Raw genomic sequence first — 15,693 nt, 5'->3', positions numbered from 1 at the left:
AACATGTCTGTAGGAAAAACATACTCACTGACCATATTATAAAAATACAAATTTAAAGCTAAATTTGAGCTGTGCCAGTATTGGCAGCCAAGAGGGGAAAGCCGGTGGCTGTTGTGGCACATGCTGTGCACTGTGTGACAGGTTTATTTGAAATGTTACCTGGATGTTTTCCTTCCTTCATTAGTTTACTCATTCATTAAAAAACAGTTATGCCTACTGTGTCCGTTTCCAAAGACATGATGCTACACAATAAGAATAACATAGTTCCTGTACTCACAGAACTTACAGTTGTGGTAGAATGAAATAATGGTCACATTTTTTTTTTTTTACACTCACCCAACAGAAGGAAAAATATCTATGTCTCCATGCCTTGAATCTTGGCAGTTCTGTAACTAGCTCTGACCAAGAGAATGAAGGAAAAGTGTGGGTACTGCACACTGGTTTCAAAAAGCCTTGCAGTGATCACATTCTTTCTCTCTTGGAACACTGCTGCTGTGTGAACCAGCCTGGGCTAGCCCACTGGAGGATGAGAGACCATATGGAGCAGAAAGGGGCAAGGCTGGCTGAGGCTCCCCTCAACTAAGCAGCACAGGCTGAGCAGGCGAAAACTTCAGAGATCAGCCAGGCAAGTCCAGACAGATGATTATACAGCCCACAGACTTGGAAGAAATAACGAATGCTGGTGTTTCACTTTGCTTTGGGGTGATTTCTTATGCAGCAGAAGTTAACTAATGTAACAGTTTAGTAAGTAGGAAGATGAACAGGTTAAAAAAAAAAAGTGCAACCTAGTAAGTGTTAAGGGAAACAGAGAGTATGTGGGGCATGAGTTAGTTATCTTGGTAATACAATTAAGTAATTACACTCCTGCACTGACTGGCTTTTATTCTTATTGTCTTATTCAATTCCCAAATGAACAGAAGAAACAAGTACAGTTCATCAAAAATACTTTGCTGTGAGAAAAAAATTAGAACTGTTAAAATTTTCAAAGTGCAAATACTATTAAGTCACTTTTAGCATTAAGTAATGATGACATTATAAAATAAGTGATGGTGTTTTAAATTCCCTCCGCTTTCTAATCTCTAAAGCCAATTTATCATTTCTTTTTTCTTTTTTTAAAATATATTTATTTTTTAGTTGTAGATGGGCACAATACCTTTATTTATTTATTTTATGTGGTGCTGAGGATTGAACCCAGGGCCTCGCACATGCTAGGCAAGCGCTCTACCACTGAGCCACAATGCCAGCCCCCAATTTATCATTTCTGATGCAGTAAACCCTATTCTTGACTCCCCAATTTCTGCCAATATGTCATTCTCAAACATCCAGTCAATAACCAATTTCTGCTGATTCTTTTTCTTCAAGTTGTGTCTTGACCTTCCTTTCCTGTCCATTTCCACTGGCACACCCTAGGTGAGACCTTTATTGCCTCACCCTGAATCACAATAACAGCTTCCCTACTGTTCTTCCTCACCACAGTCTTTCTTACAAATCGTTCATATTTTTGCTATATTACTTAAAAGATTAAGTCCAAGGACCACAATCACACAATCATCATATTATGTTAAATGATATTATAGTATAAGCATATTATAGCATCACTTATTACCATGTTCCAACCAAAACTATTACTTCAGGCAGACTGGTTATTCAAAAACGTCTTGCTCATTTCCATCTCTTGTGTTTGTTTAGTGTGCCCTACATCCTGAAATGCCATCTTTCCTATCTAAGTATTACCCACTCTTCAAGGCTCTACTTAAATCCAACCTTAACCATTAAACCTTGTACTTTTCCTTATAATTTATAGCCCTGTAATCCACATTAGGTCTAGAACACTCACAGTCCTGGTGATTCTACACTTTACAGCACATGTTCTACTGCAACTTAATTTTTCCTATATATTTAAAATCTTCTCAAGGGAGTATAAGTGCCTAAAATATATAAATGGGAGTTTTGCTCTTCTGTACTTCCCAACCAGTGGACATAAGTATTTTTGATTAATATAGTATTAACTGTAAGAAGCATTGAAATATCAAATTTGTGAAAATATTGACTCCTGGTTTTGATCATGACAGATTAACAGTTATCTGAACTTGTTCCTTTACCATGTTCAACTGCAAAACTACACAAAATACTTAATGCAATAGGTTAAGACACTGAACAACAGATATCATAGTGCTATATATCATAGGCTATCAGCTCCAAGTCCAACCTTACTTTTTGAACCATGGTCACTTTCTTAACCATTATACATGGAGTAGAGCCCAAACAGAGAGCAGCAATGTCACAGAAAAGGTTTACAACAGGAATAAGAGCCTCAGAAATCTGCATAGAGGTCACCTCTAGTCGTTAGCCAAATATTAAGCTATGCTAATGCAAGACAAGACCCTGAAAAGCCAACTAAAAAGCAAATATTCAGGATATAAGAGTTGAATTCAAGAGGTTACATGGTGCGGAGAGACAATGAAATTGCCACATCCCAGGGTGGAGAGACACTGCTGAACATTCTAAGCATTCAGTTGTGACAGCTCAAAAACCATGCAATGAGAGTTAGGAACACACCCTAAAATTACAGCTATTCTAAATCCATCTTATAAAACCAGTTGATTAACCAGTAAACTTATTGCCTATTACTACAAACTCAACACTGCATAATGGAAGACAAAAACACAAGCTTTCCACAGTGTAATATGTAAAGGCACAATTAAAAATTATAAAGCCTGCAAAGAAACAGAAACATATGACCCAGAAGAAAAAATACAAAACAAGTAGTGAGATTAGCAATGAATGATTTCAAAATAGTTAACAACAATATATTCAACAGTGTAAAGGCAAAAATGGACATAATGAATGAACAGATACAGAATTTTAGCAGTAATAAGCAAACTTTTTTTTAAAGAACTAAATGGAAATTCTAGAACTGAAATGAAATTTCAGCGAATGGATTTTTCAAGAACTTTGATAACATAGAAGAAAGAATTAATAAACTACATCAATAAAAACTCTCCAACTTGAAACATGGAGAGCACGCAGAAAGAAATGAAGACTTGCTTGAGTGGTCTGGGTCAAAATATCAAATAGTTTACATATTTGTAATTTAGAATCCCAGGAGGGGGAAAAAGATAGGGCAAATATTTGTACAAATAATGATTGAGAATTTTCCAAAGCTTAATTTTTAAAAATTGGCCTATTATCTAAGAATCTCAAAGATTCTCATGTTGGAGAAAGATAAATAAAACTATGCTTAAGCATATTATAGCCAAACTGTTGAAAACTAATGCTAAAGAAAAAAAATCTCCAAAGTATCAAGAGATAAGAAAGGGCAGCCTAGGACCAGGCACAGTGACATATGACTGTGATTCCAGCTACATGGGAGCACAGGACCAGCATTAGGTGTCTGCTGAGAGATGCATCCTCCAAAGGGAAGAACGCTGTGCTTCACATAATGGAGAGTGGAGGAGCAAGAGGAAATGCACTCCTTCCTCATGAGGAACCCTCATGACCTCAACACCTCTTAAAGGCTCTACCTCTCATTACTATCACATTGGTCATTAAGTTTCAACATGCGAATTTGGAAGGGGATACATTTTTAAACCATATTAGTAAGAACACTATAAGATTTAGGAACAACACCATGAATCAAATGAACCTAAGTCCATGGACAGAACACCACAACCTTTGCAGAATACGCACTCTCTTTGAGAGCACATGGAATATTCCCAAAGACAGACCACACACTGGGCTATAAAACAAGTCTCCATAAATTTCAGGTAAAGCATACAGAGTATGGGCTATGGTTTGGCTAAGGGCCTTCCAAAGGTTCATATGTTAAAGGCTTTGTCCCCAAGGGTGGTAGCATTGGAAGGTGGTGAAACTTTTAGGAGGTAGGGCCTATTGGAAAGTCCTTAATGTCACTTTAAGGAGATCGTGGGACCCTGGCCCATTCTTTCTTCTCTTTTGCTGCTTGGTTGATGGGTAAGTGGTTTTCACAGCCACATGCTCCTACCCTGAGTACTGTCTTGTTAGAGACCCCAAATAATAGGCCCACCTGATTGGGAACTGGAGCCTCCAAAATCATGAATTAAAATAAATCTTTGCTTCTTATAAGTAAATTACCTCAAGTATTTCACTACACTGACAGCTGACTAATACAGTATATTACCTAAACATAATGAAATCAAATCAGAAACTAATAACAGTAAGATACCAATAAAATCCCCAAATATATATGTAATGAAGTCAAAGGAGAAAATGTGCCTCTTAGAATCAATTAAACATAATAAATATAACCTCATTTGCCCTGTCTGAAAAAAACAACAAAAACATTTAAATTCTTGCCCTATCATGTTCACTATAACCAAGGGGGACAGGGATTTTCTGAGTGAAGTGATTAGAATGCATTCCAAGTGTTCCATAAGAAACAAATCTTTGCCTATGGTTGTGTTCTTAATCACAGCTAACATTCATAGGATCAAAAAGATGTTTTGGACACATTTTAATTACTGTGTCATTTATATCAAATGGCAGATTCCATTCTAAGTGAAATTCATTTTTATTAATGTTATAGTAGGACAACCTGCTGAGAATAAATTGTACAGCTGTAGAAGTTCTATGGATTATAATAAATTGGGTAAAAACCTGTGTTATCACTTAAGTAACTCTTGATACAATCCTGCTTTCCATTTCCTCTAAAAAACCAATTCAATGCATCTACTTATGATTTGAAGTCTTTCGTTCAGGTGTCACTAAAAAAAGGTTTGATATACTGGACTTTGTTCTGACCTTTTGCTTCTGCATTTCTAATGTTACAGGTTTTCTCCTTCCCTAAATTTAATTTTGATGTCCGGCCTTTGCCTTGAGTACCATTTTTAAGTATTTATATTATCAGATTAAGGTAGAAGCAGACCTCATGGATTATGTGTTAAGAGACTAGAATTCTTTTGTTCAACTATAAAGAAACAAATCCTATTCTCTTGACTCTGAATATGATTTATTTTGGATTTTCATCTTATTAACCCTCAAAAACCTACAAAAATATATCCTTTGTTTTTTAACAGTGATAGAGATGGAACCCAGAGCCTCACACAAGCTAGACCATGCTCTACCACACAGCCATATTCCTCAACCCCTTGTCCTTTGTTTTAAAAGAAAATGATTCATCATGTGAACCAGCAATGTTTGGTTCTATGTCTATGGCTACCATGGGCCTGGATCCAGGGAGAAAAGGCTCCCTTGAGGGAACAATCACAGCCACTTGCTCCTATCCTGAGTACTGAGTACAGCAAAGACCTTCCAATTACACATATAAAAATTTAATGATTTCCATGCATCAAAATCAGGCCTTATGCAGGGAGCTCTCAGTCCTTAGATCCAGTTATGAGGCCCTTTCCACACCGACCACGGACTGATGTAGATAAACCCTTTAGGAAGAGATGAACTACACTGTCATACATCTGAGAGTCAGATGTGCATCCTTATTTCTTCCAAGTCTCTTTGTCAGTGACCCTGACAACTTAGCAATAAAGATAATTTTAGTCTTAAATCTATAAATGATAAATTAATGTGAAATGTGACTTGTTCTATATACATTTTTTTTTTTTTACTAATGTCTTAGGCAAAAAACAAAAACAAAAACAAAACAAACAACATTCTGTTTGATGAGGGATATCTGAACTGATTGTAGGGTCTTTATCCATAGCAGAATTCTTATTTGTGTGAAGCTCATTATTGGCAGTTCAGAGTTATTAATTCATTCAGTGAACTCTTGATAGTCTTATGAGTCATGGAAGTAATGTACACGTAATCCAAGAGTCATTCATGGAACCTTTCAGATGAGCGGAGGGTGCGGTCCTGACTAAGAAGGGGCAGTAGGGGGCTTTTGAGGTGTGGCGATGTTCTACTTCTTGACCACCACCTAGGTTAAGCGTCTCAGAGTGAGACAACCCATTAAAGGTGCACCATTGCGATCTGTGCACTTTTCAGTTAGGCGATTCCTCAACTTCAAAAAATGATTACGACAAAAGAAAAATTTAAAAACAAGAAGCATTACATGACCTAAGCTCCCTGATGGTCTAAATTTCTGTCCTGTTCAACACTGTGTTCCCAGTACTCAGAACAGTGCCTGGCACATAAAAATACACTCAAATGAATTACTGCTGAAAAACTAAAATCCTACTTATGTTAATTTCGTAATTTAATCATTTTATACACACACACACAGATGCATAAAATATCCTCTTGTACAATAAATATATGTAATTTTTATTTTTCAACTGTACTGTGATAAAGCTGGAGAAAATAAAGGAGAAAATAGTAAAAAAATTTCTACTACATAAGGATGGGAACACATAAATAATCAAAGGTTCCCTTACTCTACACCTCTTCATACTGCCAATCTGGCTTTTCAGAGATACTAGCTTTTTAACACTCATAATTTTCTGTGTTTGGTTTATCTGATGGATCTATTCACATATCCAATAATTTTATATCTTTTCTCTTGACTTATCAATTGTAGACATTCCTTCTATGACAGATGAGGAGTCAGCTCAGACCACTATCACTTTCCCTTTTTCCTCCTCCAAATAAAGTTATAATTAATGAGACCTAGCATTGATCTGGAGTTGAATATTTAATTTTATATTCAATTTCAGTCTTAAGTTTGCCATGACTTTCTTTAGAGAAATATAAATAAGAGAATAGTCAATAATAAAATATCTGGATGTCAGGAAAAAACTAGATTGGGACCAAAGATTATAATTATTATCCACAAAACAGACCATTGATCATATCTTTATATTGATAATGAAGAATGGACTTTGCAACTACTCATTAATTTTTCTTAAGTCAATCTATCTCAATACAGCAAGAAAATTTGAAGTCTTCCAACTAATGCAATTACATCAAAGAAACAAATTATTTTAGAGGTAGATGCCCATTTAATCTAACCCTCTCATTTTTTTTTTCCACAGAGAAGTTAACCACTCGCCCAGAGCCACAGAGCTTAATCAGTGGCATCGTTTCCCAATATTTTATTCAGTTACTGAATAAGTAAATAAGATAAAATGTAAATAAGATAAACCCTGCCCTGAAGATGTTTCATTTTTTGGAACAAATAACAGACTGGGACAGTGCAATTCCTGATGCTGAGATGAGGGAGAGTGAGAAAGGAGGACAGCAGAGGTGGTGATGCTTGACTAGACCTGAAGGTTGCAGTCAGCAGGAGGGCTGGGGAGGGGAGTTCTCACTCAGGGAGGGCATAAGCAAAAGCATCCAAAGTGAAGAAGAGAAGGAGGATAAGGACATGACAGCTGATAGAGAGGACTTGGGGATAGGTGAGGAGTAGGGGCGGGAGGTGAGGTATGCAGGAATCCACTTGTAAGGACAACTGAGATTCACTTCAGAAATTAAAGACAATGACCTGGTCAGATTTGTACTCTAGAAAGTTCACCCTTACACAGGAAAGAAAGATGCACCAGGAAGCAGGAGACGATGCATCAGGAGACATGGCAGAAACAGGAAGAGAGGGATGCTGGAGTTGAGAAGGCTGACTAGATAGGACTTGACAGACTGAAGGAGTGTATAAAGAAGGGCTCTGAGACTGCTAGTTTGGGAAACCCACTGCAGGGCCCACAGTGGGCTACCAACTGCATTCCCTAATGTGCTGGGGTAACAATGCTGGCGATAAATTTAATATTGCATGTTGATGAGGACATCCTCATGAACATACCTGAGTGCCTTAGCAATCAGATCCTTTTCTAGACTTGCCTGGAATGGCTGGACTTCTCCAGTTTAACAGATATTTAGTAAATACAGAACAATCACCTAAAAACCCCTCACCTTTCTGTCTCAACAAGGAATTAGACTACTTCTCCAAACAACTTGGACTAACTACTCCTATTGGTTATTACAGTAGACTTTCTAAAAGAAACAGAATACTTTCCTCACCCATCATAAAAAAGAACCATAATTGCAGGGTAAATGACTGATAATGTAATGTTCTAAAATAATCAGGAAATATTTAAAAGGTTCTGCGTGCTTGTTAAATCTAGTTAAATGTCTTAAATGGGAAATTGGGTAAACTCATGGAGAGAAACCATAAAAACATGTCAAATGAATGGTATAATATGGCACGAGAGCAAGGAAATACATTTAACTGTGGCCAGATACCATGTTTTTGAAATTAATTTCCCAGGTGAACTGATGTTTACTCAATCATAAGAGACTTCTAACATGCTCTTGGAGTACAGGGAGAGTGTCCATGGTTTTCAATTTATCTAAAATAGGATATAATGCCATGGAATGCCTGCAAAATGGTAATATTGATGGGCAACCTCTCTGTTCTTTTCACTCTAACCTCTTCCTTTAACCATGCAATATGTAAATGATCCTTTTCTCCGGAATTCTGATTTATTTATTTATTATTTATTTTGGTACTGGAGTTTGAGCCCAAGGGCTCTTTAACATCAAGCCACATCCTGACCCTTCTTATTTTTTGAGAAAGGGTCTCCAGAAATTGCTTAGGGACTTGCTAAACTGCTGATGCTGGTTTTGAATCTGCAATTCTCCTGCCTCAGCTTCTCAGGTCACTGGGATTACAGGTGTGCACCACCACACCCACCTTCTGATTCGTTTTCTAGATTATTTTCTCTTCACATTCAAGACTTAATTTTGTATATGCTCTCCTCTTAATCCTTTATCTATTCTTTTATTATCCTTTGTTTTGACCAAATCCATCAAGTCTCTTGGTTTAATAACACACACACACACACACACACACACACACCTAAGCAGACATATTACTTATATATCTTAATGTATATTAGTAGCCTAAGAAATGCATGAATTAAATGAGTAGGGTACAAAACTGCTATATTTTTGTTTCATTTTAATCTGTCTCCTCCCAGGCTTTCTGGTTGGTTTGAAATTAGCAATTTGTGCTCAGTTAAAAAAAAAAAAAACTTTTCCAATTCCTAGATTTTAATTCAGTTTTCAGTTTTGACTTTATGTAAATTGACGGTTTTATATAATCCCTTAAAGTATCTTCCTGAATATCTAATAAAGCAAAATTAAATTTGAGTTACTTTTATTCTTAACCTTCTTCATGTTTCTTCCTTTCCACTTCAAATTTCTTCCAATTCTTCCAACCTTATACATCATCTTGATTTTAATTTTCTAAGTCATAAAAGTGCTTGTCTTACATGCACAGCATTACACTACAACTGTAAATTGTAAAGGATTCTTCTCCTTTACCCTCAATACCATGCAAGGGATTAGACTACCTCTCCAAACAACTTGGACTAACTACTCCTATTTAGTTATTATAGTAGACTTTCTAAAAGAAACAGAATACATAACTCATTTAAAAGAAAAAGACAATGGACCTTATAAATCAAGTCTTAATGGCCAAACACCAATTTTGCAGGATTAACTCTACAAAATAAACCTATCCCTAAGAATTAATAGACAAAGAAGTTCTTCTAATAGCAATAAAACGTGTTAGGAATTTATGTTAAGACATCCAAAATTAGTCATTTTTTCATTCCTAAAATTCTCATCTTGGAGGGCATGTTTTCTAAGATAATTAAGTAATTTATTTTCACTATTTTAATTATTTGCAGGCTTGGGAAGAGAACCAGTAAATATACAGACTGATTAGGGAGTCTGCCATCACTTTAATTTTTCTTCTTTGCATGCTTGATATATGTTAGAATCAATATTTGGGGAAAATGAGGGATGAGTATGCTCTGACACTGAAATACGGTTTGCTAGTTCAAACCACATGACACATAATAAAAATAATACTTTTTGAAATGGCTGCTATTTTAACAAATAAAATGCATCAAAACAATAAAAAGTTATTTTTAATGTTCCAATATTTTCTCTAGAAATGTACTTAATTTATGCAGGTCTTGTTCTTTCTTTAGTTCAAGTTAGCAAAGAGTAAATCTATCCTAGAAACTTCAGTGAGCCTCATTTATCAAAATATTCCCATCAAAAAAAAGCTCAATGACTTTATTAAGTCTACCATGAAATGTATGAATTGTCCATACACTTTTGAATAGCACTGTAAAGATTATGACAGAGTTATAGATTTGTTTGCTTTGTTTATGCCCAGAAGCTGAATTGATCATGTAATGGAACATAGAAAAATTTATCATTCTCTGATAGCCATCCCATGGGGAAGTAGAAGCAAGTGTTTGGATTATTTTATTACTCTAAGTAACAAACAATACAGCTATTCAAGTTCAGAGTATTTTTCAGTAATGACAGGTTAACAATGTACTTGTTATATATGTAGACATTTAATTTGTTGGCAACAAAAAAGATTTAATATACACATATGTATACACTGATTTTTATAACTAATTTTAAAAACTTGAATGTGTTTGTGAGGGATGCAAAGAGAGGTCAGGGTCAGAACAAGAATTAGGTGGGCAGGAAAGCTCAGTGAGCAGTGTTCAATGGCTCTGTCTTCCTCAAAGATTGTCTTAGGGCTCTCCCAGGGCACTACACAAGGATGGGAGTGTTGTCATTTTGTTCTTTTTTTAGTCTGAATGGTATATTTCGTTTACAAATTGTGTCCACAAAGATTAAATGGTCAGATACAGGGTTTCAAGGTCAATTTTTTGAAAAAATTTCAACTGAGAAGTAATGTACAAACCTCACCATAAAGAGGCCAGGATTTTATAGTGTTGCAAAACCATTAAGCTATGAAAGTGGAAAGTACTGTAAACCCTGCTAACTGCCCATTTGTTTCTAAGGTTTCCCATCTAGAAATTCCAAAAGTCGCAGATTTATGGATGGCAAATATTTAATTCTGGAGGTCATAACACATTTTGATTGTATTTTTTGGTCGATGAATTTACCTAAGTGTTAATAATCCTTAGATTAGAAAGCAGTATTTACAGCATTGTTTCCTTTTTTGGAGATGCTCATATTGAAACTGCATTTTCAGTGGAGTTTAGAGAAATTCTAACTTTGCCAAAAAGTAACATTTTTTTCTCTTGTACATGCACCATTTATCATTTCAATTACTTTACTGCCTTGCTTGACAAGTGCCTCTAAAACTTTGAAACTACAAAACCCTTTTCAGTTCATAAACTTCTATTTCAAAATGAAATGCTTCCTTTGGGAAGATACTGGGTACTTTTAAATAATTTACTTGTCCTACTAATCTTCAAGTACACTTTAGATAATATAATATCTAGGAGGCAATAAGTATGTTTTGGCTTCTTTCTTACCAGAAGGCAAGACAACTGTAATTTTTTTCCATACACAAAAGGATGCCCATTTTAAAAAGTGAAATAAAAACAACTTAAATGCATGCATTCATTCAACAGTTATTGCTCACTATGCGCCAACAAGCACAATGCTAAGTATTTCTTTTCAATCTAAATTAGATATTGCTTCTTTTTAGCTAGAACTATAGAATTTGATTTTTCAAATAGCTCTTTGTTTTTCTTTTTAAAATAATTTAGGTTCTTCAAAAGAATAAGTCATCTAAAATATTTACATTCTTCTTTAAAGTTTAATACTTTTTCACAGTTTCAAGAAATAGCATCTACAGATAGTTTAAAACTGCTGATATGTGTTGACAGCATGGATCAGAATAAGACCCTAATGATAAGGTTTTTGGTCTAAAGGTGAAAGAGAAATGAAAAATAATAAGCCAATTTATAATGGATAATTAAAACACAAATATCATTATTTCAATTTCAAAAACAGGCAATGAATTAAGGCAGATGAAACTTGTATTACTGATAAATCTGCACTTATTACTATACAAGACATAAGGACTAAAAAATAATGGATTTCTTTTTAAATTTTAAAATACAAGAGTTATGATTAATTCTCTAAATTAAACTAATATTTTCATCCATATTCTCTACTCTGATGGTTTCTACAATCTTTAACAAATTACATCTTATATTCTTTTTGCGTAAAACTATTAGGCTTTAAATTCTTTGTGGTAAAACAATACAATTTTGTTTCACAATTTATTTTCTAAGAAATTGGTTGATCTTCAAGGCCAGATCTACCTAAAATATAGTTTATTAATTCGCACCAGGGACACCCTCTAAAACAGCAGAGACCAAAGATATGAAGCAATTTCATCCTTATGAACATATTACTACTTTCTCCTTTTTCTCTCTTTATTTAAAAGTAAGGCATTGTACATTCATTTAAGAAACAGTACAAAGACATGTTTATGTTGCCTTAACTATTAAGTCTGTGGAAATATCACTCTTACACACACACACCCAAACATACACACATACACATGCATATTCAAGGACCAAACTCATTTGCAGGACTGTGCTACAACATCCAAACATTCCTGAGGCTGAATAAGAGCCTCTAGTTGTTTAAAACCTCAAATCTCCTAATATAAATGCTCCTAATGATTTACCTGCTTACCTCTATAGAAATGCCACAATTAAGCTGAGCACTTACAAGAGATGCACAGCACAAATCATAATTAATTCCCAGAAAACAGGATAAATTGTTCCAAGTGGTTTACTGGTTACCAAAAGACATTTGTCAGTTAACCCTGATCCGAAATAAATGTAAATGCAGTAGCAGACATCTACTTTGAAGTGTCCTCCAGTACTGAAATTCTATTCTTTTTTTCTCCTGCTTCTTCTAACATAACCTTATGTAATTCATAGTATAAACAGAAAGTCAATAAGCCAACCAAACAACACAATCTTCCCACTAAAAACACAACAAATTAGTGAGACATTTTGCAAAGCCATTGATTCATATACATCCATTGCTGCTCCAGGGACTCCTATTCAGTCTGTAAACTAGAAGAGTATAATGTGAGTATTTACTCTATTTGTGACCTATCTGCATTCCAGGTATACTTCCTATTGCAGGCATCTCTAGGCTCAAAACAAAAGATCTACTAATAAATTCTGAAGAGAAAAAAAATATAATATTTTGAATACTTTATAAAAAATGCAAATGGCAGAGTTGCAGTACATAGCTGGAGGTAGAACATGTGTTGGGTTTGATCTCCAAACACTGCAAAGCAATAGCAACCATAACAAAAAAATTCTTATAGCAACTCAATATAATTATTTTAACATAGTGTTTAAAAATGTTAACTACTTTTCTTACTTTGCCTGAGTTCAAATTAATTGAAGGTTATGAAGTAACCACTTCCCCTAGAAGCCAGAACTTTCACCTCTGCTGAACAGGGGAATACCTCTCTCATAAATTAGGTAAAAATATGGGCTTGCTGATTGAATGGTAGCCCAAGATCCATGCTGCTGCCAATTCCTTATCTAGACCTCCTACCTACCACAATAAGCAATCCCTGAAAGTCAAGGTAGTAACTTACTTAATTAGTTATGGAACTCTAAAAGGGTAGTAAAAACAGCCTGCACAAACTTAGGTTTCTAAAACTGACTTCAATGTGTTTCAAGAAACAATGACAAGAAAAATGTAAAGAATATGATTACTAAATCTAAAATTCTGCCTAGTTCAGACAAATTGAGCTTTAACCAAATGCAACTCAGTCAAAGATGATCTTGTTTAAGAGGTACAAGTAAAAAAGGAAGTGCAAAGATCAAAGCAGTATTTACAAAGGAGAATGACTATCTCTGTTATGTATACTCCAGTATTTACTAAGTTTGAAAAACAGGGGAATTTATTCAGCTCAAAGATTGCCAACTGCAGAACATAAGATAAAACTGAAAATTCAAATTAAGGATAACAGGTTGTCAAATTGCCACCAACCTTCAATAGGAAGACACTATTTTGCTTAAAAAGTCTTTCAAACAGTTCAGAAGTGGTTTACCTCTCCCAGCAAATAGTATTTTAGTTCCAGCATTAAATCTATATATGAGTCCTCCTTCATGTTCAGGTTTGTTTAGTAGTCTGCAACCTAGGAAGACATTTTATCTAAACAAGTGAGGGAGAACATTTAGGAATTTGGGGTATATGGATATGGATGAACAGTTTCAACAGATTTCATGTTTCCATTCATTATATATGTTCTTTTTATTTTAGCACTTCAATTAAATGATAAATGTAAAATGCTATAGGAAACAAAGCTCTGTATTTCCTGTCTTTCCAAGTTTATAAGCTCAAAAAAGTACTTTAAGTTTACATAAGTTTTTAAGGCATCAAACATTAAAAGAATTCATCTCTAGAAAGCACAAAGTTAAAATCAGAAAAACAACTTACTTACATTAAAGGCGTTATTTTAATCAAGTTTCCCCTATAAAGTTTTAATAAATATGATTACACAAGAATATTCAGTTGAGGAATTCTGCTAGAAAACTAATTGAGCATCTTGATCCCAAGTTTTAGTATTTACTAAAGATCATCAGTTAGTACAAGAGTCTGTTGATAACACAGCTTTTAAATGTTTTAGTAATATCACAGCCATTACTCAGTTATGAGCTTTATAACAAAAATCTAAGAGATAAATATGGTTATTTCATAAGGAGCAAAGTTAAGCTCTGCTTAACAAAGTCCATAAAAATGTCTTAAATCTTGATGATTGAATCCTGTATCATTAAGTCCCATCTAAGGTACAGAATAGACCAATAAACCAGGGCCAACATCTCCATCGGTGTCTATTTTGAAATACCACTCGAAAACCTACTTAGGATATGCTTTGTTTATATCATTATTTTTCAGAGGTCATGCACAATGCAGGGTGCCACTGTCCAAGAGTTTTACATAATCAAGTATCTAAACAGTGCTTTAAGGAGGTAATTTCTTTTCTTTCTCAAATGCCAGACTTTGAAGGTTAAGTATCAAGTCCTTATTTTTTGAAAATCATCATGCAGGTCCTCTAGCAGGTGAACACTTTATGCCGCGTGTGTGCGTGTGCGTGTGTGTGTATGTGTAAGAGGGAGAGAGAAGTAGGGGCTTCTTTTAGAAGTAGGAAAGGAAGGAATAGGATCTCCTGTTCAATTTTGGGGAGCTGGGAAGGGCTTTCCTAGCCAAGAGGACTGACAAGCACTTCTGCTTTCATTTCATGGAACGCCCTTAGGTGAAATCTGGCTCTGCACTGCACCAACCACCTTCCCCTCTCTCCTCCGCACCGCAGCGCACCTCAGCCTTCTCGCCACCCGGCAGCAAGGGCTGGAGGTTGGGATTTAAAAAAAAAAAAAAGTTTGCAAGAGGTGCCCTCCGGCTCTTGTTCCCGCCGGTGGAGACCTAAACAGAAATGCCCGCCCGCGAGGCCGCGGCCCTTGGGCCGACCAACCCCTACGAAGTCCGGATGTGCCTTTTCCCCCTTGTCGCCAAACCCATGTGTCTCTGAACTACTGTCAACCCTGTCCCATGGTCTAGCCCAGAGGTTAGCGCTGGAATGAGGAAGTCCAAGTGCTGCTGGAGGGGGCGCGGGGCGGGTGGGCAGCGGGACTCGGGCCACACGTCCCCAGAGTGGCCCCCACTTGCCCGAGTTTGGCTTACCCTGGTGGCGGGTCCGCGCTCGGCCTCCCTGCGCCTGTGGACTCCCCTTCCGCGGCGGCGCGGGCCAGCGGGTTGGGGAAGGAAGAGCAGCGGCCAGCCGGAGCCTGAAGAGGCCCGGTGCGGGTCGGGTCGGGTCGGGTCTGGAGAACGGGCGCGCGATCTCGCCGGGCCGGGTCGGGCCGGGCCACTCAGCGCCGCGCCATGTCCGCGGCGCGGGCGGAGGAGCGCAGGCGCGCGGTGGCCGGGCGGCGGCGGTGCGCC

The 15,693-nt window shown here is 36.4% G+C and overlaps 1 protein-coding gene and 1 long non-coding RNA gene across 3 annotated transcripts in view; one reads left to right on the top strand and one right to left on the bottom strand.

The window, feature by feature from the left end:
• Window positions 1–15,687, bottom strand: part of Nfkb1 (nuclear factor kappa B subunit 1) — a 115,019-nt gene extending 99,332 nt beyond the window's left edge. For both annotated transcript variants that reach the window (XM_015484602.2, XM_015484603.2), the window contains exon 1: window positions 15,433–15,687. The gene's annotated coding sequence lies outside the window, so the exon portion shown is untranslated. The remainder of the gene's footprint in view (window positions 1–15,432) is intronic.
• The window catches only part of LOC125619795, an 89,813-nt gene continuing 88,992 nt past the window's right edge, over window positions 14,873–15,693 (top strand). Inside the window, exon 1 of the long non-coding RNA XR_007351388.1 lies at window positions 14,873–15,105. This is a non-coding gene — a long non-coding RNA (uncharacterized LOC125619795). The remainder of the gene's footprint in view (window positions 15,106–15,693) is intronic.

Source organism: Marmota marmota, unplaced genomic scaffold (assembly GCF_001458135.2).
Source record: "Marmota marmota marmota unplaced genomic scaffold, marMar, whole genome shotgun sequence".
Lineage (NCBI taxonomy): Eukaryota > Metazoa > Chordata > Mammalia > Rodentia > Sciuridae > Marmota > Marmota marmota.
This window is presented reverse-complemented; position numbering and strand designations above follow the sequence as displayed.